Source organism: Taudactylus pleione, unplaced genomic scaffold (genome assembly GCF_031769625.1).
Source record: "Taudactylus pleione unplaced genomic scaffold, aTauple2 ptg000065l, whole genome shotgun sequence".
In the NCBI taxonomy this organism is placed as follows: domain Eukaryota; kingdom Metazoa; phylum Chordata; class Amphibia; order Anura; family Myobatrachidae; genus Taudactylus; species Taudactylus pleione.
Window position 1 is genome coordinate 2361512 of NW_028284467.1, and position 25003 is coordinate 2386514.

A 25003-nucleotide genomic window follows, 5' to 3' on the forward strand; every position below is an offset into this window, starting at 1 on the left:
AGTGCATCCTGGGAGCTAAAGCTTTTAACTGTTTGGTGCCTGGATCACTCCAACTACATACCCTCAAGGTAATTCCTGTGGACCCTATGGACCCCGAAGAAGAAAAATCCTGTAGTCTGTCTTAACATCGCGCTTAATTGAATAGCTGCGGGAGCTCCCTCCCGGGGCTATTCACCATCACTTTGAATTGAATCGTAGCCATTGACTAAGCTATAGGAGGACCTCAAATGCTCTGGAGAAGTATCACAGAACTTTTTTTTCCCATAATGGGGGGAATTGCACTAACTGGCATCGCAAATGTGTTTCCTCGCATCCCGTAAAGGTGCATGGAAAAAATTGCGAAGTCGTCACTACCGTAAATACCTGATATGTGCACAGTTTGGCATCGCCGCGATGCCTGGTGGCACATAGCTTTGAAATGAATTCAAACCAATGTCAGGTGATCACTGAATACTCTCTTAGGCAGCAAACACCTAGGCACTTAGAAACTATGCAATACTTGTTCAAAGCAAAATATTAACCTTCACTGTCCACTTTTAACATGGATTTAGACTTCAGATTAATTTAACCAGTTAAAAAAAAAACCCACCAAAACAACTCAGTGTATGTACTTTGGATTCATATGGTTGTTCTGTTACACCCCAATCTTACTGCATCATTTTCACAGCTACCTTACATCATTCTTTTACTGAGTTATGGAGCATACACACGGTCAGATTTGTCAGAGGAACGATTGAACGATTTGACCAAAGTTTTGAACGATTCAATGATTTTTGACTGCATTAAAATGAATGGAATCGTCCAAGTCTGACTGCAAAGTGCAAACACATCAGATGTCAGATATCGTTATCTGACAAACGGGAACGCGCATCGTTCAGGCAGGTCAGATATGTCAGATTTTCCTTTTAGATATGAACGACTGAACGATTTTTAAATAGTTATCGTTCAGATCTGAAGGAAAAATCTGACCGTGTGTATGCACAATTAGAAGGTGATTATGGACACATTATTCTGTATCCTTGTGTACATTAATAAGTAATATTGCTGTTCTATAAGCTTTGCTCTTTGCAAGATGAGAGATCTTTTCTCATGATTAAAAAGTAAAAAAATGAGCAGAATATGAGCAGAAAGTATTTGACCACTGGCACAGAAGAACCTAGTTCTGGTTTATTGGTTCAGTGTAGACTACCCACTATGTCAGATTGGCCATTCTTATCACATCACACAATAAGGGAGTGATTCAATTCTTTGTACCTCCAGTCTAAACTGCACGGAAGCTATTCAACTGTATGAGTGCACGGGGTTAGCAGTTTTAAGCTGCTTTACTAATGCCAAGTGCTGGACACGCTGCAGTTATAGCGTAGGCGGCATTCGCACCAGCCCCAAAGCCTTACTTTATGAGGATTTCTGCTTGTGCCTCAGGAGGGTGCGAGCAGAAATACGTGAATGATCCAGCATTTCAAGTGCTTCTATAGAATTATGGCAAGAATAAAAACTTCTGCCCTTTCATCTGTATAGCCCTAATGCCGCACATCCACTAGGCGACAGCGGCACGACAGTGCGATTACAACATTGTAATTATACCGTCGTTGCTGCTCCCCTGCAGTGCCTACACTGAACGATTGATCGTTCACTGTAGGCACATCAATCATCTCTGAACATGGGCAATCTGTCGTTATCGGCAAATTGACCAGCATGTTCAGTAGATGATTGATGTCGGAAACGACCAGCGGGAGCGCACATCGCTGGTCATTTCCGACATAATAGTGCCCGATTACTGAGCGATTGCAAGATTGTGATGATTTAATCGTGCAATCACTCCGTAACATCGTGTAGTGGATACGCAGCTTAACATAAAGTAAGCAATCACAATTGACAGAAAAGGTGCTGCTGCAATACACACACAACCAGAAGTAAGTGTTCCAGTGGCAGAGACTATTCTTCCACAACTAGGGGCACCATGGTGATGCACAATTGCCACTTACAGTCAGGGAGTGTTTTCTGCTGGCCAAGTAGCAGCAGTAGTACTAGTAAGTAATGGAAGGGTACATGCAGAGAAATTAGAAGACAACCCTGTAAAGTCAATTCCCCAATAGTGTGGCAGTCTCAGCTCATCCTGCCACACAACGTACAATACTCCTTCACACTCGTTAGCCCTCAGATGATTATTTGTAAGGCACCACAGTGCTCCGCAGCGCAAGACAGTGAGAAAAACAGAATATACATAAAATAAAGACATATAAAGTAGTTAAAATAAGTGCAGACAGACAAAGGGTAGACTGGGCTCTGCTCATTACAGTGTACAAACTGGTTTAATGTTTCCCAAATCTGGTTCTCACACACTTCCAAAAAATCAATGGTTTCACATTTGTTTAATCATGCACAGGTGATTTAGTCTACTTGGCCTGACCCATACTTATCCTACCCGTTTCCGAAGACAAAAATCGTGACCACTTCCCACATTATTCTGGACATTATGAGCACAGCAACCTGCTTGACACGAAAATAAACCACAAGAAAAAACAAATTGTGGAACTCCATTAGAGGGCTAAACATCCCAAAATCTGAATTACCCAATTGTGAATATGAAGCCGTTACAACAGAATATCGGGTATTGAAAAGGCCGCCAAATGTTACACATAGAAAAAGGGCATATGGGCCATAAACACTGCAGTATATTAATCTTTCCATTTTACACCAGAATCATCTGGAAACCGGTCACACTTACTATATCACTACCACACAAGCTTTTATAGCCAGGGAAACCATTAAACTGCTACAAGCTACCCAATGAATATATCCCATCAATCAGGGGCGATTCAATTCGATGAGTTGTTGAATAGCCCCGGGAAGGAGTTCCCTGAGCTATTCAATTGATTGCGCTGTTCAGCACTAGAACCAGTTAAGTTGGAGAATGCTGGTTATCGCGCCTTAAGCTGGGTGTTTAGTCGCGCTAATCGACATTCTCCGACTAAATAACCTTTCACGATGCTGTTAAAACCGTGCTAAGCCAGAGAAGTCGGATTTTTGCTCGCATCCTCAGGAGGGTGCGAACAGAAATCCTGTAGTCGGACTTAAAAGTGCTGTTGATTGAATAGCACCGGGAACTCCTTCCCGGCGCTATACAACATGTGTTGTCTAATTTCTTGGCCCATTCATAATAACTAGTCTGAAGCCATGTAAACATCTTTGAATACTACACTTTTCCAGTCCGTGAATGGGAAATACTGTTTCATTCATAACATTTCAGGACTGAAGACTCATTCAGTATTGTCTGACTGGGAAAACATTTTCCAGATTCGCTACTGTCCTCACTGCTGCCCATTTGCCTAGAAAAGTCAAGCATTGTAAAATGCCCACATTACAGCAAGCAACCAAATGATATGCCACTGGCTATAACCATGTTTTACAGTTTAACCATAACCATGTTTTAGAGTTTAACTAGCCAGATAGTGGTAAGTTACTACCCACACATTCACTAACCTGCAGATAGAAACAGAGCATGAATAAAAAAAACATACATAACAATAACTAACAAAGATATGTGCTATTTTACACTGTATACCCTACACACTTTCTCTCTCCACCAGTGCAGCAATAACCCTAGCAACTAGTCAAGCCCAATTGCAAGGTGTGTGCTGCTAAAAGTTGCACTCACAGTGTTTAGGCTTAGCAAAGAGCAACGATTTGCTAGGTACGTGCCACTTGTTGGCACTAGAATAAGCCTTGATTATTTACAGATACTGTATAACGGGTGTGGAAAGGTAGACAATGTCTAGATGTTAGACAGTCAATAGGTCAACTGGGACAAAAAAGTAGACACACTAAAGGTTGACACACTAAAGGTTGCCATGTAAGAAGGTTGACAGGTACAAATAGTAGACAGGGTCAAAAGGCCGACATGAATTTTTTTTTTCTTTTAGCCCTAATCTTCACCTTAACCCTCCCCATGGTGCCTAACCCTCCTTCCTGGTGCCTGACCCTAACTTTCCCTACTGGTGCCTAACCCTAAAAATCAAAATCATGTGTCGACCATATTTTGTGTCAACATTCTTACATGTCTACCTTTTGTCCCAGTTGACCTACTGTCTAACATCTGGTGTCTATCTAGACATTGTCGACCTTTTTAAGGTCTGTCTATAATCTGAAAACCCCTGTATCATGATAATCTTGTGGCTGGAGATGCGATCAGTAATAGAGGCATCTAGTGGTGGAATCAGCACAAGGGGACCCCCAATACACATGACTGTTTATGCTTGTTTACCAATTAACAATTTAATATCTTCTACTGAACACTTGCCCTGTAATTTCATAAGAATAAGCTGCAAAACCTCTATAGTTGCACTACTGTATGTGTTAACTTTCAGGACAAATGCGTATTTCAGATTCTATGGTTTTCAATATAAATGTTTAGGATCTTCGTTCCTCATTGTTAATCTGTTATTATTGTGTCATTGTATTGCTGGATATAGTCAGCAATCTTATCGAATTACTGTGTTTTCTTTCCCATAATTGTATCCAATATATCTTATTGTTCAGTATTTTATATTTCTGTGTACTGTAAAGCCTCAAATAAAAAAAGTAAAAAAATAAATAAAAAAAAATAAGCCGCAAGCCTTCCTCGCCCATAATATGTCCTGGTCTGCCCCTCTTCTCTGGAACTCACTCCCTCGTCAAGTCATTCTTTCCCCCAATTATTACCAGCTTCAAACAAGCACAAAAAACACCTCTCCATCAGGGTCTACCATCCCTCCTCATCTCATTCCCAGATATGCTTATTCACAGTTCACCCCTCTCACGAGTGGGGCTCACCTTCATCATGTTTCATCCCTAGCACTAACTTGCGTACTGTGCTGGTTGGCTTTTATTGCCAGCGATTCTGGGTTCAGTCTCACTGTATGCTGAACTGTGCCCCACGACTCTCCTACACTTGCTGTTAAAACACAGGCAGACACCCTATCATCTCCTTTGTCTACATCATATCCAGTTTACTGCACCAGAGTTAAGTCTACTTAGTCATTGAACCACTGTCAATTTCTCTGTTTTTGTATTTCCATGTACAGTGCTGCAGAAACTATATGGCGCCATAGAAAAAAAAACAACACTAAAGCAAACCTCTTTAAATAACTTGCAATACAACAATATGGCCTTGGAATATAAAACACATACAGACGTACTTAAGTCAATGTCATAATAGCAGAAACGAGCCCCCATAATATGCTGGGCCTTAAACAATATTTTTAAATTGACACTTAAACATGGCTAACGAATTTGAAATAGCGCAGAGTGCGAACTTCTATTCTGATTTAAGATGTGCCATATAAACTATCTGTGGTGGTTGTGGTGGCGGTGAAGTGGTGTAGAAGTCGACTGCTTTATTAATATACGGGGAGATGTATCAAACCTTCTAAAAAAGGACAAGTATAGACGTTAACCACAGCAACTAGTCAGCCTTCTAGCTATTATTTATCTATTAGAGTATATAAACTGATAGCTAGAAGCTGATTGGTTGATATGGGCGACTTCATCTGTCCTCTTTAGAGGGTTTGATACATCTCCCTGACCGTCATTCTTTGTTTCTGGATAAACAAAGTTCAAACATAGCCTCAGCTCTGATTTACTAAGAGGTTGGGCCATGGGTGAAGCTCAGAGTGATATAAAACAGAATAAAAGCCATAAAGTGAGGAGCTGAGGGACGCAAGTATGGCTTTGAGGGGCTACCTGCTCCCATCAGTGGGGTACATTGTATACCAGCTGAACGATATGGTGCAACATTCATGGTGCTTCCATTATACTGCCTCAATTCTCCACTCATGTCAAAGCCACCCTGAACAGGTAAAAAAAAAAAAAAAGATCACCTTTCCCAATGATTGAGCTCTTAATCTCAAACATATCTAGCTCTTATTGGTTCCCTTATTGATTTTAGTTTTGCAAAAACAGCAGCCCTACAAAAGGTCATCATTGCCAAAGCTGCAGAGATGTTGCAAAATGACAGAAGGTTAACGTTTAGCAAACTTTCGGCTTCACTTGGCATCTCAGTCAAACGGGTTCAGCATATTGTGGCAAAGGAACTGAAAATGCTGGACTCGTGGCAGCAGAAGCGTCTGCTACTGATCTCCGGCATCAGACGATAAGGCCCCGGTGGTGTAGTGAGGTCGCTGACAATCCTGGGCCCTGACAGCAGTGGCTTCTGGTGCATCACTGACACCAGCAGCAAGGACTGCCGCACGCGATTACCCGTAAGCGAGGAATTGCCTATCCGACACCTCCGTGCATCTGGTTGCAGTCCAGATCGCAGCACTGCGGTTAGAAAGCTTAACCGCGACCCGCCGAAATCATCTGCCCAGTTACTTAGTACTGCCATTTCAAAAACATAAAATAAAACAAAAGCTTAAGACTGCCAGAGCAGTCCCATTACAAAAGTGCGTCTTGATCCTGACGCACCAAACGAACAACTGAAGTCCTATGGCTAGGGGTGGGGTATATATGGAGGAGGACCCGGAGGCATCCTGGGAGCTTTAACTGTTTGGTGCCTGGTCTCCAACCATAATATTCCCCATGGTATCCCTGTGGAAACTGAAAAACAAAAGACTGCACCCAAACAACTACAGAATCAGTAGATCTTTTCACTGTTGGAAACAAGCATTTAGCGTTAGATGTACTATCAGTGATCGCAAATCATATTTATTGTTAATAAATATCCTCTATATTGATGTTAAAGGGACAGACAAGTTGAGTATGTCAATCTGACCTACTGGGGGTGCTTTCCAATTCAGTTAGTAAGCTTCTTCTAGCTACTGCCATGGGGATGGAAACTATTGGTTCCAGGGAATCTTTACCCACTTCTTGTGGTCGAGAATGGTTGTACAGCAAAACCCCATAAGTGGATAAATGGAGTGTGACAAGGGGATCGCTTGCGGCATGCAGTCTAAGTGGTTTTCTTATCATCAATGAGTAAAATTGGGTATACATCTGGTTCCATTGACTTCACTCCCAACCTGAAGTCCTGACCACAGTGCCCATACACGCACACACACACCTATACAATCATACCTTTAGACATTCGATCCCTGACTACCAAAATATCTTAAGAAAATGATTGTACCACTCACAGAAGCCGTGCTGCTGCTGGTGTAGAATCACAAGAGCGGTGGATAGTACGTACATACTACACTTTTGGTCACATCTTGCTAGGTCGAATTGGATAAATATTAAACAGCGCATAAGATGTTATCCTCCGATTCAACCAGTTTTCTTCTGACAAAACATGATCGAATGTGTGTACACTCTTTCGATATCGAAAGAACGGGCCAAAATTGATTGTATAGGTGTGTACCCGGCTTAACTACCTTTAATTTAAACAACAAAAAAAGGAAAACACATGGCTATTTTTCTTGCTTAAGATTACATAAAAATACTTTACTTAAAATGTAAAAAAAAAAAAAAAAAAAAAAGTGTCAAACTGATTATGTAAAATAGTAATCTATAAAAGGTATTTAATACACTAATATAATAGGAGGTGGAAACTGCAATACGAGTACACACTGTCATATACTATATATTTTGAAATGTTCAAATAAGGCAAATAAATATTACATAGCAACAGACTAGGGTAAAAAAAGAAGAAAATAGGCACAAATCAATGTTCAGTTCCTTAGCACATCGGTCTTGCTTATTTAATCACAATAGATAATTTTTTCAATTGGGATCATAGAGCATAATATAATGCTTATGACTGGGAATAACCATCAACAACATATATTGCCCTTTTCAAATGTTGAAATATAGAATACAGTAAGGAAAACCTCTACAGTATTGCCCATACCAGACAAAGTCAGACAATAGTATAAATCACTGATAAAATCATCTAAATTAAACCAAAACCCAAGTAAATCACACTGTGTACTTTGAGCATTATTCTTTAACATTGCTTTTAATAATAACATGCCTATAAGTGTGTGTGATTGCATGACAATGGGAAAAATTTTTTTATATATATATGCGCAAATATTACTTTGTCCTGTCAGAGGCTATTTTCTAAAATGTGTACAAGTGCAAAATATTACATTTCGCTAAATACAATAAACTATATACAGAAAAAGTCCCTACATGATATGCGTACCAGGGCTTATCCTCTGACACATTCTCATTTTTTAAGAATAATCTGTGTAAAGAAAGCACAGGAGCTCTCCCTTTTGCATTTGGTTTGAAAGCAATCAATTACACCGATGACCTGAATTTCTAGATTCCTACCTCCCCCTTGTCTGCACTAACTTGCTCAAGCCCGGGGAGTCATGATAACTGCAAACCACCGAAGACTGCATTGCAGACCTATCAGCAATTAATGGGTTACAGCACTTTTATTTTCAGCCTGGGAACTGCCATTGACGTCACAAAACTGTCACTTGGCAACCGAGACATGGGGATATCCTCCATGGGGGTTCCCTGAATAGCTTACATTGAAATTATCCTGTTTGTACAATTATGTCAAAATACAGTCATACAGCAGGGCACTTCTGAAGCTTGTCAAGGTCAGTGCATGGTTCTTTGTGCCCTGGTTTTCTTAGAATCTCCTCAGCAGCCAATACCGACTATCCGCTCCCAGTCTCTCCCCTCTCCATCTTTCACACTGCCAACCTGCGTCATACAGACGGAAATCCCAGCTGACGTAGATGCATCAGGGCAGAAGCTATGCAGCTTGTTTGAGAGGGGAGGAGAATGCAGATTCTCAGAGGGCAGAATTCAAGAAGCAGCAGAAACATCAGCAGATGACATAAAAAAGCTTTTCATTTAGAAAGGAGCATAAGAAACAGAGACAGATTAATTTGCACTTAATGATGCACATGATTTTGTATCATTGTACAGAAGACTAATGTATGAATGGGGTGAATTTAGTAGTACAAGTAAAATATGCACTGGTCACAAAACAAAATGAAATACAGCCAAAGTTATGAGAACAAAATGGAAGGAGGTCCTTAAAATATTAGACTTCTGTGAGCAAGGCCATCTTTACTTTATTTTATATCACATGTCATTTGTGTGTGTCATGGGCCTCTTCATGTACAGCTCTGGAGTAATAAATAGGTCGGCAATTTAAAAGAAAATAATTATTATAATACAAGTTTGTGGAACCCCGAAAGGATTGTTAATTGTATGAATATACATTCTATAATTAGCCTGTGAGGTCTGATTATGTTGGTCCACAATAAAGATGCTAGAACCTCCAAACATGCCACAGTCCCCAATCTGTAACCAGAGTATGACAAATGCGTTAATGTATCCAAACTGTTGCTAATTACTTATAACCCACCAAAACAGATAGTGCGGTATGTTGCGTTGTCTATGCAAAACTGTCCTCACCTGATAATTGGTGATATATCGGAAACAGGGCAAAGTAATAATCGAATGGCTGAAATATATCCCAAAATTCACAGTAGGTATAACAAAATGGTGTAGTAATACACACATCCAGAACCTAAAGTATATGCCCACAAGATTCCTAATATATGGAGGGTGTCTTACATTACTGCATAGGCCAATAAACCAGCTTCACGACATAGTAAAGTATTAACATGTTATCCAAAACTGGAATTAAATAATATCAAATATTAATACAAATATTGCCTCTTTGAAAATGGCAAACAGGGGCATTGCTGACAGACGACGAGCAAATGATTGTCACGTAAAACAGTCAGGGTGGGCTCCAGCAGGATATGCCAGGAAAAAATAGGTCACATGTAGAAAGATGCTGAGGTAGGCATGTTCTGCCTGACCGAAACCAATATAGAGGTGCATATTAGGACTTTGCTTAATCCATACAATTAAATGGGAGTTCTGCCCATTAAAATGTAATGCTGCGAAATCCAAAAAATAGAAATAAAAGTGTGGTGGTCCACATTGTCAAAATTCACTGTATTTATCAAGGCCCTGGCACTTATATAAACCGGGGACTTCTGAAGACAAGCCTAAATGTTGCTGCGCACTCGCCATACAGGGAAGACCCGACGCAGCAGCTAGAAGGCTTGCAGCTCTCACTTGCTAAATGCAAGCTCTTGGACCCTGCTAAATACAGCGGTGACAGATCTCACCTAAGCTCTATTATTGGGAAGTCAATTATCACTAATTTAATTCAAGTTAGGAAAAAACTCCACACAGCCAAAATAGATATTTGTTGCACCAGCTCATAAATACTTCACTTCACATTACTCAGACACATCTCTCTGACCCAAAAGTACCAAAATATCCACAAAATACCACTCAAGACTCTTAGGGGTCTATTTATCAAGCAGTGAAAAGTGTGGAGACGTGAACCAGTGGAGAAGTTGCACATAGCAACCAATCAGCTTTGAAGTAGCATTTATCAAGTACAGTCTATAAAATAATAGGAAAGAGCTGATTGCTTGCTATGGGCAACTCTCCACACTTTTCACTGCTTGATAAATAGACCCCTTATTCACTAACTTGCAAATTGTACTTCACTAGTCCATAATTGAATTCAAGTTATATCATTTCTTTTTAGCATCTTCCTCCCAGCTTGTACTGTGGGGTGAATTTTGTAAGAATGAACCCACGGAAAGGCATTTTTTTTCTTCTAGGTAATAAACAGTTTGTCCTTCTTTCCCCAAGAGTATGTTAGTGGGGTCCATTCACAAGCAATCGTTACAATTTGCTATATCCAGCATACTAAATGGTACATACAGTGACTGGGGACTTCTGCTGGTGGCAGGGAAACCATATGGGGCTAGAAATGATTGGAAGATAATAGATTATCCAATTAGGAGCCAGCTACCATTTCTGCTTCGAGTCATCTGGTGTTCAGAGAGGAATTACTGGAGCCAGCAGGCAGCAAGTACCAAGACCTTCCTGAATTAAGCAAACAGGGGAGTTCCCAATGGGGATGCCCTCACTTTAGGACAAATTATGAGAAAGGGTGGGATAGCAAACAGGAAAAAAAAAAATCTAATGATTCAGGGGTCTATTTACAAAGCAGTGTTAGGAGACAGAGTGAAAAGTGAATTGAAAGTGTTGAGGTGCCAGCCAATCAGCTCCCAACTCATTTTTCAAGCACAGCCTGTGAGATGGCAGTTAGGAGCTGATTGGCTGGCACCTCATCACTTTTCACTCTGTCTCCTAACACTGCTTAGTAAATAGACCCCTAAATGTTTCTACTGCAAGATTGTGCTCAAGACAAACACATGCAGATTCACAATGTAAACTGAATAAGCCAAATGCAGGTACCAAAAACAATCCTCAAGATTTTTATTTGGAAGGTGTATGGAAGAAGGTAGCCACGTGAGTGCCATGCAAAGCCCAGACACTCAGTTTATCACCTAACATGGCCTGTGTTACTTTTCCAGCCATATGCCTGCATTTTGCTACCAACCGGAAAACAAGGTATATATTCCCTCTGGTTTGAGAGTCGGTGGGAATGTGCTTTTGATAAGCAGGTGGCTGTGGGGGATGAAGAGCGGGAGGGGGCTTGCGAGGGCTGTTAGCAGTTGTCTGTCTTTTTTTGCCTAATTAAAAATAAAACAGAAGCAAGACAAGGACTCAGCACATGGCAGTAGTTTTTAAGAGACATTTGTCTGTGGCAGTAACAAGCTGCAATAAGGTGGGAGAAGATTAAATCAAGCCTTTGCAATCTGGAGATTTATTTCTATACCTTGTAGAAATCATATGTCCACACCCCAAAATAAAGGTCTGAAATTCCATCACACTGCTCACGACATATGGCAGGACCACACAATCATCCTAAAATATGTCCTGCAATGTAGATCGAGCAATCAGGAATAAAATTCATAATAGCTTTGTAAACGCATGTACCAAGTACAGGTCACGGCTCCAACTATTTGTGTTCCAGTAAAAAAAAATTGGGCAAGTTAAAAGAGCATACTGGCTCAGTAACATCATAAAATGCAGTGTGTACAAGACGAAGACCGGATTAGAAGGGACAAATCCCGTCATCAAATCTTAACAGCTGACAATGGGAATCCCCTAAATGCCAAAGGCACATCAATGACGTCATCAAATAAATGAATGGATGGAGGGGTGAATGCATGACAAAAAAAAAAATCCATGTACCTGTAACAGGATCCTTCTGTACCAACTCGGCACTGATCTTTCTAGAATTAATATGCTATGAGTAGATCTCCTGCATGTCATTATCATTTAGGTAAACCAAATCTATTATTTCAGCAACTGTAAAGCATACATTGACAGTACATGCACATTCCAGCTTTCTGATACATTTCACTTAATAACCAGATAGGAGAGGCGAGCATCAACAAAAAGATGACGAAGATAATAAGTAATGTGATATAACAGCGTGAAAGTGTCCATGCATTGCATCTCTCTTAGCAGGAATCGCTGAAAATATCCCTGGTGCGTAGATATATATTTCAACCTATTTATCGTGAAAAGGGGAGTGAAAAGCATCAAATGGTCTCATCGTTGCTGACAGAGTTTATGAATGGGATAAAACACTAAACAGGAAGGGATGGACCGACGACCACTGCATACAAATTAGTTACACTCACCGTTGGGTGGGGGTAAGAGGGACTCTGATTCTGACGAAAATCAGCTATTCCACCCTATGGAGGAGATCATCTTTGTGAGGTGCAGGAACAGATTGGTTTCAACAACGATTCAGAAGCCGAATTATTTTTCCCTTCCCAAACCGTTTTCTCCCCCCCCCTAACTGCCTCAGATTTCACCCCCTCCCGTTCTCTTTTTTTTGCTCTCCTTGTGAATGGAGTGCTATGGACTCTGGCTGCCTTTCCTTTGCCAAGATAATTGCTCTGACAAGCTGCTCTGAAGCAGGGCAGAGCCCAGCTGTTCCCATCCACTGTCACACTGAGAGTTCTGCCAATAGTCGCGCACACAGCCACCCACACAAGCTCACTCTCCCTCTTGCTCTCATTCAAAACACTCTTTAATGGAACAACCTCCACAGCTGCTTAAAGACACAGTGTATGCTGCAAACGGGAGCGCAAACAAAACACAGACAAACATTGTGGGTAACACACAGTGCAAGGGCTAAAATCATCAGTACAAATTGTGACTCCAACACAGCACAAACAATGCAAAAATGACATTGCACAGATATTCCGCGTGAATTGCACATAAGAAGGCTCTGAGGATACTGCAGGCACCAGGATTACTGAACCATGTATGCATTTGCCTGCTGTGCACCTGGAATGAAGGATCAAATGTAGAAACACCAGAAAAGCATATATGCTTTTTCTCCAGCAAAGTGCTCAGACTATGCATTTACACTGTTGCCATGTGCATCTTATCCCACACAGAGTGCAAAGTAAAAAAAATGCTCTAAACTGCTAAATAAGCCCCAAGAAAAAAGCTCATGAAAAATGCCTGAAATAATCAGATGATTAGCTAAAATGTATAGTTCGCTTTAAACTGCTCCCTCACCACTGGGGAGTCAATGTGAGCATAAATACTGTACTGTACTCCAAGACAGCACCCAAGACCAACAAGAGCTGGATACACTATAAGAATGTAATCCTAGCTACGTAAGCATGAACATTGTGCAGAATATGCATTTATGTTCAACCTATATTTAGATTGAGGGTCCAATTAGTCTTTTTTTCTGCACAGAAAGAATTTAACACAAAATACAATTTATTTTTATAATTTAACAACTGGAGCTCTGTTATGATAGTTTTTCTTCCTTTAATATCAATAACCTGTCATTTCCATTCAGCTACAGAATTGTAAAGCCGAATATGCTGACGATACACAAGTGCTAACATGTAACAGAAGCCAGGATGGGTTGATGGAACATAAAAAAAAAAAAAGTTTTTCAACGATTACAAATAATCTTTTTGCACTAAGTTACCTGTAGTCCTGATGCTGAAATAAAGTTATATTTTTTTAAATAGCCTGACATCTTGATGAAGCTTTTTTGGGAGGTGTGAGCAGCAGTATGAAGTGTGATTTATGTAAGAGTGGAGACCAGCTACAACTACTTCTGCATGTTCCGGTGAGAATCCGGTAATTCAACGGGCACCCCTCACAGGATGATATTGCCAAATTCAGTGAGTGGCGATATTTGGACTTGTTATATATATTAAATATACACACAAACACACTTGCAACATCGAAATGTTGATTTTTATCTGCATGTGAGGATTTTATTAACAGAGTGCCGCCAAAATTGTTACAGTGTGTGTGTGTATGTATATATATATATATATATATATTATATATTCTTTGTTGTAATTATACAGTGCCTTGCAAAAGTATTCTCCCCCTTGGCTTTTTACCTTTTTTGTTACATTACAACCTGTCATTTATTTTTTGAATCTGAATTTTATGTGATGGATTTGCACAAAATTGTCTAATTTGGTGAAGCGAAATGAGAAAAGTATATATAAAAAAAGAATCTTTATAAATAATATTCTGAAAATTGGCATGTGCATATGTAATCACCCCCTTTGCTATGAAGCCCCTCAAAAGTTCTGGTGCAACCAATTACCTTCAGAAGTCATGTGTTCCCGATCAGCCGATGTACACGATTTACCCCTGAACTCTCCCCGGCAGTCCTGCACACGATTTGGTATGAAAAAGGTGCCAATGTGACACATGATCTATCGTGCCTCCTAACTACTCCAGTGCATCCTGACTTGAGATTGTCAGATCTGCCCTACAGCAAGGCAGATCTGAAGATGCGACGTGCGACCTGCGGGGGGACGCGCATTGCATCGTGATCGTGAGTGGGGGACTCACGATTTCGGCATATTTTACACAATGTCTTTCCAATGCGTCGGAATCAGCCAGATCGGGTAAAATATTGCTGTATGTGTGGGCAGCTTAAGTGTCACATGATCTGTCAGTATAAACACACCTTTTCTGAAAGGCCCCAGAGGCTGCAACACAACTAAGCAAGAGGCATCACACCACGAAGACCAAGGAGCTCTCCAAAAAAGTCAGGGACAAAGTTGTTAAGAAGTACAATTCTGGGTTGTGTTATAAAAAAAAAATTAAAATCTTTGATGATCCCCCGGAGCACCATCAAATCCATCATCATCAAATGGAAAAAATATGGTACCACAACAAACCTGCCAAGAGAGGACCACCCACCAAAACTCACAGACCGGGCAAGGAGGGCATTAATCAGAGAGGCAGCCCAGAGACCAAAGGTAACCCTGAAGGAGCTGCAGAGTTCCACAGCACTGACTGGTGTATCTGTGCATTTGACCACAATAAGCCGCACACTCCATAGAGCTGGGCTTTATGGAAGAGTGGCCAGAAAAAAGCCATAACTTAGTGATAAAAATAAGAAGACACGATTTGAGTTTGCCAAAAGGCATGTGGGCGACTCCCCAAATGTACGGAGGAAGGTGCTCTGGTCAGATGAGACTAAAATTGAACTTTTCGGCCACCAAGGAAAATGCTATGTCTGGCGCAAACCCAACACATCCCATCACCCCAAGAACACCATCCGCACAGTGACACATGGTGGTAGCAGCATCATGCTGTGGTGATGTTTTTCAGCAGCAGGGACTGGGAAACTTATTCGAGTCGAGGGAAAGATGGATGGTGAACAAAACCTGTTTCAGTCTGCCTGTGATTTGAGACTGGGATGGAGGTTCACATTCCAGCAGAACAATGACCCGAAGTATACTGCTAAAGCAACATTCGAGTGGTTTAAGGGGAAACATTTAAATGTGTTGGAATGGCCTAGTCAAAGCCCAGATCTCAATCCAATTGAGAATCTGTTGTCAGATTTGAAGATTGCTGTTCACAAGCATAAACCATCCAACATGAAGGAGCTGGAGCAGTTTTATCTTGAGGAATGGACAAAAATCCCAGGGGCAAGATGTGGCAAGCTCATAGAGACTTATCCAAAGCGACTTGCAGCTGTAATTGCCGCAAAAGGTGGCTCGACAAAGTACTGACTTTAGGGGGTTGAAGAGTTATGTATGATGAAGTTTTCTGTTATGTTGTCCTAGATGTTGTTTGACTCACAATATAAAAAAACACAACTTCACAGTTGTAGGCATGTTCTGTGAATGAAATGATGCACACCTTCAAAACAATCCCATTTTAATTCTAGGTTGTGAGTCAACAAAACTTGAAAAATGCAAAGGGGGTGAATACTACTGCAAGGCACTGTATATACATACACACACTGATCAGCAATAGCATTAAAACCACCTGCCTAATATTGTGCAAGTCCCCCTCGTGAAGCTAAAACAACTCTGGCCCATCGAGGCATGGACTCCACAAGACCTCTGTAGGTGTCGTGGTATCTGCCATTAACGTTAGTAGCAGATCCTGTAAGATGCAAGGTGGGGCCTCCATGGCTCAGGCTTGTTTTTCCAGCACATCCCAAAGATGCTTGATTGGATAGAGATCTGGAGAACCTCAACTCTGTCATGTTCCTAAACAATTACTGAACAATTTTTGCAGTGAGAAGGAAGAATTATCCATCTGAAAGAGGCCACTGCCATCAGGGAATACTGTTGCCACGAAGGGGTGTACTTGATCTGCAATAAAGTTTAGATAGGTGGTAAGCGTCAAAGTAACATTAACATGAATGCCAGGACTCAAGGTATCCCAGCAGGACATTCCCCAGAGCTTCACACTGCCTCCGCTGGCTTGCCTTCTTCCTATAGTGTATCCTGGAGCCATCTCTTCCTCAGGTAAACAATGCACATGGACCCGGCCATCCACATTATGTAAAAGAAAAAACTTGATTAGTCAGATCAGGCCACTTCTTCCATTGCTCCATGGCCCAGATCTGCCGCTCAGATGCCCATTGCAGGTGCTTTCTGCAGACGACAGGGGTCAGCGTGGGCACTCTGACTGGTCTGCGTCTAGGCAGCCCCATATTCAGCATGCTGCGAAGCACTGTATGTTCTGACCCCTTTCTATCACAGCCAACTTTTTCAGCAATTTGTGCTACAGTAGCTCTTCTGTGGGATAGGATTAGATGGCCTAGCCTTCGTTCCCCGTGTGCATTAAATGAGCCCTGGGCGGCCATGACCCTGTCACCAGTTGTTCTTCTTTCTACCACTTTTGGAAGTTACTAACCACTTCATATCTGTAGTTTTGGAGAAATTTGAATAAGTTTTATAGCCATCACAATTTGGCCCTTGCTCAGATCGTTACACTTGCCCATTTTATCTGCTTCCAACAATTCAACTTCAAAAACTCCAAAAAATGCTCCACTGCGACCAATCCCCTTACTCCTGATTAAATGCTTGAAAATCTCCCTCGCCAGGAAGGACTATAAAAAGCGGAGGTGGAGCCAGCCCTTTAGCGCCTTTCCTGGATGCTGCAGCCCCCAGCACACTGTGTGAGGATGGCCCCAGCACCCTGGCAGTATTTTGTGAAAGCGGACCAGGCACTCTGCTCTGCCTTTACACGTGTATTACACGGGGAGCTGTGAGGAAAAGACGGTGTCTGCATATATAGCTGCACTCCCTGACCTGGAGGATGATTCAAGTAAGTTTAGTAAGCAGGTAGCGGTTGGTTTGGTACGGTGAGGGTGCTGCTAGTTAGCAGATGGCTGTTTGGTGTTGTGGCGGATGGGGGGGCTGAGCGTAACACGTCTCGCAGCTGTTGGGGGTACTACCGTTTTGCAAACAATAGTGGTAGTGGTGCAGATGGCCGCGTGGGTGAAGAGATGGGTCGGCTGCTACTTTGAACTGCCCTTCTATCTACTCTTACCCCCTCTCTACCCCCAGCACTGCCTGCCCCAACCTCATCCTTGACCCCAGTACTGCGCCAGCTGCTATCTACCCTTACCCCCTCACTACCCCCAGCACTGCCTGCCTGTAGCCCCTTTCTTGCTTCCCTAGCACTGTCACAACTGCTGTCTGCACTTACCCCCTCCCTACCCTCAAGCACTACCTGTCCTTCCTCTTCTCTACCCCAACTTATCCCTGCCTTTGAACCCCAGCTCTACCATAACTGCTACCTGCACCCAGGAACCCCATAATATATGATGGGACCCAGAAACAGTGGCGTAGGGCCCTAATTTTTTTTAAGTGATGGGTCCCTGGACCCACAAATTATTTCGCTCAGCAAAAATCACTGTATATACTTATACACACATATACATATGTCTCAAGGTGAGTACATAGGCATGTGCGCCCCGAAACATTGGTTGCCTTTGTGACATTAAATGTTTTAGTCTCTGAGCGCCGCTGCCTATCGTCTACTAGAACACTCAGCTGATGCAACAAACCTCTGATATACAAACCAGTGTGTGCTACAAGCAGCAGAGCAGAGAGTGACACCCCAGGCAGGAAAGAGGAACTACACGGGTTGTAACAGGTGCAAGGTGCTAGAATGAAGACTATATTATACATTTTTGGCAGGTATACAGGGTATGGTAGTTTCACAGGCAAGATGTTACACAAAGCCTTCCAAACAGCAATATTTCTTCAGTGGACTTGCAGGTCCAGGACACCTAACCCTAGTCACCCCCGGGCCTATAAGCTGGGCGACTATCTTGCCGTCAGACTCTGTTTCCCCAGTGTGTTTGCAGTTCTTAAACCAGCCTCACACAGGTGTCTGTAATCAACTGCCTTATCAGACTCTGAGTCAACAACTGAACTGGACATTTCACATTCCTAATGTCTTTGCTCTGCCAAACCTAAAATATCTGGATATTCAACATTTACTTCATGTAGAATTATGCTGACCCTGTCACACTACTCCCCCCTAAGCTTCAACCACCCTGGAGAAGCTAAAACACTTTCAGGCGAGCCATCTGCCTCGCCCACATCTATTTGTGCCATCCGTCCGGGTACACAGCTCTCTACCATTTTCCACAGTTCTTCTACCATCCTCACCCTCTTCCTCCTCCAACTTCACCATAGGGTTGCTTGGAGGATCGGGCCCAACAAACCTTCTGGAAAGGGCATCAGTATTGAGGTGCTACACCTCAAACTCAAATTGCTGCAAAGACAAAACCAGCGGATTACACGAGCATTGACTTCCTTGTTCGTGTGCATCCACTGTAAAGGGGCATGATCTGTAACCAACAAAAACTCCCGCCCCAACAAATAATATTTTAACAAGTCTACTGCACACTTAATTGCCAAGTACTCTTGCTCCACCGTTGAGTACTTGCGCTACCTGGGCAGCAATTTCCGGCTAAGGTAGAGGATGGGTTTCTCTTCCCCTTCTACCACTTGGAAGGCATCTAGCTGCAATATAAAACTGCTTTTTAAATTTAGGAGCCTGCAAAACAGGTTCTGCACACAAGGTGCGTCTTAAATCATGTCATGCAGTTTCTGCTGCTCTACACCATAGTATCTTGTTTGGGGACTGTTTTTTTAAAGACACTCAGTTAATGGTGCTACCCTAGTGGCAAAATCACAAATGAATCTGCAGTAGTAAGCCCCTAGGCCAAGGAATGTTCTGAGCTGGGATTTAAATTTGGGTTTAGGCCATGTGAGGACTGCCTCCACCTTACTGGGCTGAGGTTTTACCTGCCCTCTGCCTACAATATATCCCAAATATTTTGCCTCCACCATTCAAATGGCACACTTCTCAGGATTAGCAGTAAACCCATGTGTCCGTAAAGATTGCAACACTGCTTCTACTCTTGGAAGGTGTGACTCCCAGTCGGGGCTAAAGAGGACTGTCATCTAGATATGCAGCTGCATATTACTTGTGAGGTCACAGCAACCTGTTTATAGCCCTCTGGAAGGTTGCCGAAGCCCCATGCAGACCAAACGGCAGCATTTTATACTGAAACAAACCTTCTGGGGTAGAGAAGGCTGTTTTGGCATTAGCAGCCTCAGTTAAAGGAATCTGCCAATACCCTTTTGTCAAATCTAGGGTGGTGAGATACTGGCTGTTTGCTAAATTCTCCACCAGCTCGTCCACCCGGGGCATGGGATAGGAATCAAACTGACACTTTAATTTGAAAAAAATCACTGCAGAATCTTAAAGCACCTGAAGGCTAAGGCACTAAAACTATGGGAATATTCCATTCGCTATTTGATTCCTCTATATGACCCCTAGGCGCAGCATTTCCTCTACTTCCTGTTTAACCACTGCCCGTTTTGCCTCGGGTATACGGTAGGGCCTCTGTTTTATTACCACCCCGGGAGGAGTAACTATATCATGCTGGATAATTTGGGTTTTTCCCGGAATGGCAGAGAACACATCTTGGTGCCGTGCTACTAAAAACTCACCGCCTCCTGTTTCTGGCAGGTATTAAGGATAACTTTAATGGGTACCTGACATTCCGGGGTTTTCTTGGCAACCAAAGAGGGCTGACCAGCGCTCTCTTTCCAGGGTTTTAACAGGTTTACATGGTAGATTTGCATTTCTTTCCTTCTACCCTCCTGTCGAACCTTAGAATTATTAAAGAAAACCTTATAATTAACAGGTCCCACTGCCTCTATAACTTCATCAGAGCCTCGCCACTGGGCATACATTTTGCTTTCAGTGGTGTGTACCAGGTCTCCCGGTTTAAAAGACCGATTACCGCGGTCACATCATATCGACGTTTTGGCCGCTGCTGTGCCCTATCCATGTGCTCATTCACGATTGGCGCAATTTGCCTTAAACGGCCATACAATTGATTCAGAAACTGAACGATGTTAGGCTCTTGGCATAACTGTTGTTCCCACCCTTCTTTCAACAGATCTAAAATCCCTCTAGGTTGCCTCCCATAGAGGAGTTCAAAGGGACTAAGGGCCTGATTCAGAGTTTAAGAGCGCTAGCTCTGAATCAGGACGTTTTTTTTTGTTGTTGCGGCCTCCTTGCCACTCGCTAAGCTTTGGGTGACCACCCACAGCTTTTGCGTGCGGCCAGGTGATGGTCGCGACCATCGGTGCTTGCGACGAGACCCTTGTGGTAGGGTCTCGTCCGTCACAAGCCCCAGAGAGCTTCCTGCTCTAACAGAGCAGGAAGCTCTCCACTGACATCACTGGTGATGTCAGTGGTGCCTTACACAAACGGCAGGCGTTCCTTCGGGAACACCTCCGTTGTCTAGCCACCCCCCAGCCCCGCCTACAAAACAAGGCGAGCTGTCGATCAACATCGACAGACGCCCCTTTTGTAGTGGGCCTGCGCGTGTGCGCAGTACCCCACCATCAACCCACTTGCGAGCGCTATGCGCTCACGAGCGGGTCTGAATCAAGCCCTAAATCCCATAGAGGATTGGGGTATCTCTCCCACTGCAAACATTAAATAGGGTAGGACTAAGTCCCAACCTCGCTTTTCCTCAGACACCTCCCTTTTTATCATTTAAGGGTCTGTTTAAAGCGTTCAACAAGCCCATCTGTTTGCGTGTGGTAAACTGAGGTAGTAATCCTATCCACCTTTAACAGTCGGCACATATCTCATTAGTTTAGAGACAAAAGGGGTACCTTGGTCCGTTAAAACCTCCTTTGGTATTTCCAAGCGGGTATATAGCATTAACAATTCCCAGGCAATAGTGCTAGATTTCATGTTACGTAGCAGGATGGCCTCCGGGTACCTTGTTGCATAATCTACCACCACTAATATGTACTGATGCATACGAGCATATTTTTCCACCTGCCCTATCAGATCCATACCAATTCTCTCAAAACGTACAGAAATTACAGGGAGAGGAATCAAGGGTGCCTGAAACCCTGGCCGGGGTGCTGTCTTCTGACACACTGGACATTCTTGACAATAGTTTTTTTACTGCTGCATGAATGCCGGGCCAAAAGAATCTAAACTGAATATGCTGGAGAGTTCTCATCCCACCAAAAAGCCACCCCACAGGTGAGCATGAGCCACCCTTAACACCAACTGCTCGTGTTTCCGTGGAACCAACAATTGGTCTACTTTCTTATCCTGCATATAGGTTACATGATATAACAAATCATTTTGCAATGCAAACTATGGTACACCTTCTGCTGGTAAAGCCGTGATTACTCTAACATTTATCTCTACAACATTTTCAAATGCATTTATCAAGTTCCCATCATTCTGTTGATCCTAGCCAAAGTCCTGCAAGGTCACTTCCTTGCCAGTGGGAACCCACTGTGTCTCGGTCTTACTCCCCTCCGGTTGCTAACTGGCCAAGGAGGGCATTACAGCCACCAAACTTTGGGAAACAGCAGAGCTTGGCTCCTGGGAAACCTCTGATGTGGACCTTCTGCTGTCATCATGCCAGGTAACCACCTCTTGTAACAACGGAAAGTCCCGACCTAGGATCAATGGATAGGGTGGCCTGGCAGCTACTGCGGCTATCATCTTCAGGGATCGCCCTTTGATCACTATTGGGAAGTGCACTCGGGGGCATTCTTCTATATCCCCATGTACACATATAACCTTTACCGGGGGTAGCACCTGATCAGCCCCAGGTGGAACCAGGTTGGCAGAGATGATGGTTAATTCACTGCCAGTATCCACCTCCTGGCCTTCCACTCGCACCATCAAGTGAAACAAGGTTATTTGCACTGGTGAAGTGCTTCCAGCAGCCATGCTGACCACTGGTCAAGTTATTTGTCCATCCGCTTGCCCTGCTTTGGGCAGCGCCGACGTAAATGACCAGGCTCGCCGCAGTCAAAACACACAACTGGAGGTGAGTTGTTGGCTTAAACAATTGGGACCTGGGTTCTAGGCTTGGGAACTGGCTGGAATCCCTGTTTGGCTTTGTTTAACTTCCCAAGAGTCAGGTACCATTCAATCACCACTGCCAACTCCTCAAACGTTTGAGGATCAGCCTGTAGAGCCCACTGTTGCACCACATGATCTAGTACCTGCACAGCATGGTCCAAAGCCACCATCTCTACTATGCGCTGAGCAGAGTTCTTATCCGGCTGCAACCACGCCTTTCTCAGCTTGGCTAATTTGACCAGCTGGACCATTGGAGCTTCAGACTGATTTAGCCGCCATTCCTGAAACTCCTGAGCTGTGCTAGGTCCAGTCACTCCAACTCTGCCTTATATGGTCTTTTTCAAGTGCGGATAGGATTTTGCCTCAGTCACGTTTAAATCAACATGTGCTCTCTGAGGTTCCCCTGTGAGACAGGGAGCAAGTCGGGCAGCCCACTCCTCCTCAGGCCATTTTAAACGAGCAGCAGTACGCTCAAAGGTGCACAGAAAAGCTTCAATGTCATCAGATGGAGTAATCTTCTATAACACCTCTCGCTCCTGCCCACCTTTCCTCACTTCAGTTAACTCTGCATGCAAAAGCTGAATTAGGGTCTGCTGCCCTATAGTCAATTCAGCAAACACTCATCAATTCCTCCATATTATACTGCTTTATCCCTTTATGGACAAACTTAGCAGGCTTTATAAATTCTCTATAGCAAGCCAGATCTCCAGCTGGCTTTAAAAACTGCACTACATTCCCTGGGTGCTCAACCACATACATAGGAATTAAGCAGTTTTTATATTGTGCACAATTTGCATATACACAAATTATCACTGTGTACTACTGCTTTATGGCTGGCCTGCCACACTCCCCTACCCAGCTGCTAGTAATGCGACTCACTCACTAAGCCAATGCTTAGCGGGTATTGTCCTGCAATGTGTCTCACTGCCACGGTGGGTGGATCCGGTCAGTGTATCCGGGCTCTTGCTGTGTAGTAATTTCCAGCAAGTGCCTGTTCGGGCGCCAAATGTGACAATAATCACATAGTCCGGGTAAAATCCATCAGTAGCTTTATTGCTCACCACAGGCAGGTATACAGGATATGGCAGTTTCACAGGCAAGATGTTACACAAAGTCTTCCAAACAGCAATATTTCTTAAGTGGACTCGCAAGTACAGGACCCCTAACACTGGTCTCCCTCGGGCCTATAAGCTGGGCGACTATCTCAGTCATGCTCAGTTTCCCCAGTGTCTCTGCAGTTCTTAAACTAGCCTCACACAGTTATCTAATCAGCTGCCTCTCCAGACTCTGATTGAGGCAACACCAGAACTGGACATTTCACATTCCTAATGCCTTTGCTCCGCCAAACCTGGGATATCTGGCTATTCCACAGTTACTTCATGTGGAAATATGCAGACCCGGTCACAAATTATATTATATTATAATAAATATATATATATATATATATATATATATACATACACACACATACACATATTTATACACACACACACACAAATAAGGCATGCAAAACAGATTACCAAGTAACCAGTTTATGAGTATTTTTGTATTGTTAATATACAGCACATCTATGTATTGGCTAGGGTTTGTCAATCTATTTAAAATAAGCCTAGTGCTTTTCTTTGAGTCAGAGGCACTTATTCAATTAACTATAAGTCACTCCAGTGGTAAAATGGACAGCAGCTGCTTATATTGAGAATCGACACTGCCTGGAGGGAACATTCATGCTTCTCCAATTCCTGATGTATAACAGTAAAACTAAACAATATTTCTATTATTCACTGCAGATGGATGCCTTCCCAGAATTCCTTGCTATGATATAACCCAGTGTCCGCATCGCAGGACATGAACCAAATCTGTCAAGGGCTAAAGGCAAGCACATGGCAGCTAATAAGAATGGAAAATTATCAATCCACTCAGCTCTGAACAATGATAAATAATTCAAGGATGAAAAAAATCTCCTGCAATAAGAATAGAGAAAAGTCTAAAAATAGCATAAACAATTCTGTCAGAACTGAGAAAGGAAACCAGTGCCTGAAGAGTATTTGGGGGGTGACTGAAGATCCTTGTTCCAAAGGTATCTATCTAAATAGCTCATAGATTTAAACCATCATATATCACTATGGTTACAAGCTTTAGAACACTGCAAAACGGGAGAATCTTGAATGTATTTTCAAAAGTGGCACCTAGGCAGAAACGCTTAAAAACAGGTTATAAAATGAAACCAATCAAAGAGCATCAATACCAGATACATGGCTTCTCTTTCACAGCTCCTTTTTTATTTAAACTTTGTACTTCTGCTAATAGCCATTCAGTCTAACCAGACTGCTGCCACATTCTGATTAACAACCTAATTTTGTGTTGCTGCTTCCTTTCTCTACAGCCTCCAGAATAAAATCAAATATTCTATCGCTTATCTATA

General features: G+C 42.7%; 1 protein-coding gene across 4 annotated transcripts in view; it reads right to left on the reverse strand.

Moving 5' to 3' along the window:
* The window catches only part of R3HDM2 (R3H domain containing 2), a 142150-nt gene that overhangs the window by 75778 nt on the left and 41369 nt on the right, over positions 1-25003 (reverse strand). Inside the window, exon 1 of one of the 4 annotated variants that reach the window (XM_088465887.1) lies at positions 12537-12629. The exons of the other annotated variants lie outside the window; for them this stretch is intronic. The gene's annotated coding sequence lies outside the window, so the exon portion shown is untranslated. Of the gene's footprint in view, positions 1-12536; positions 12630-25003 lie in introns of those variants that run through there. 4 annotated transcript variants of the gene reach the window in all.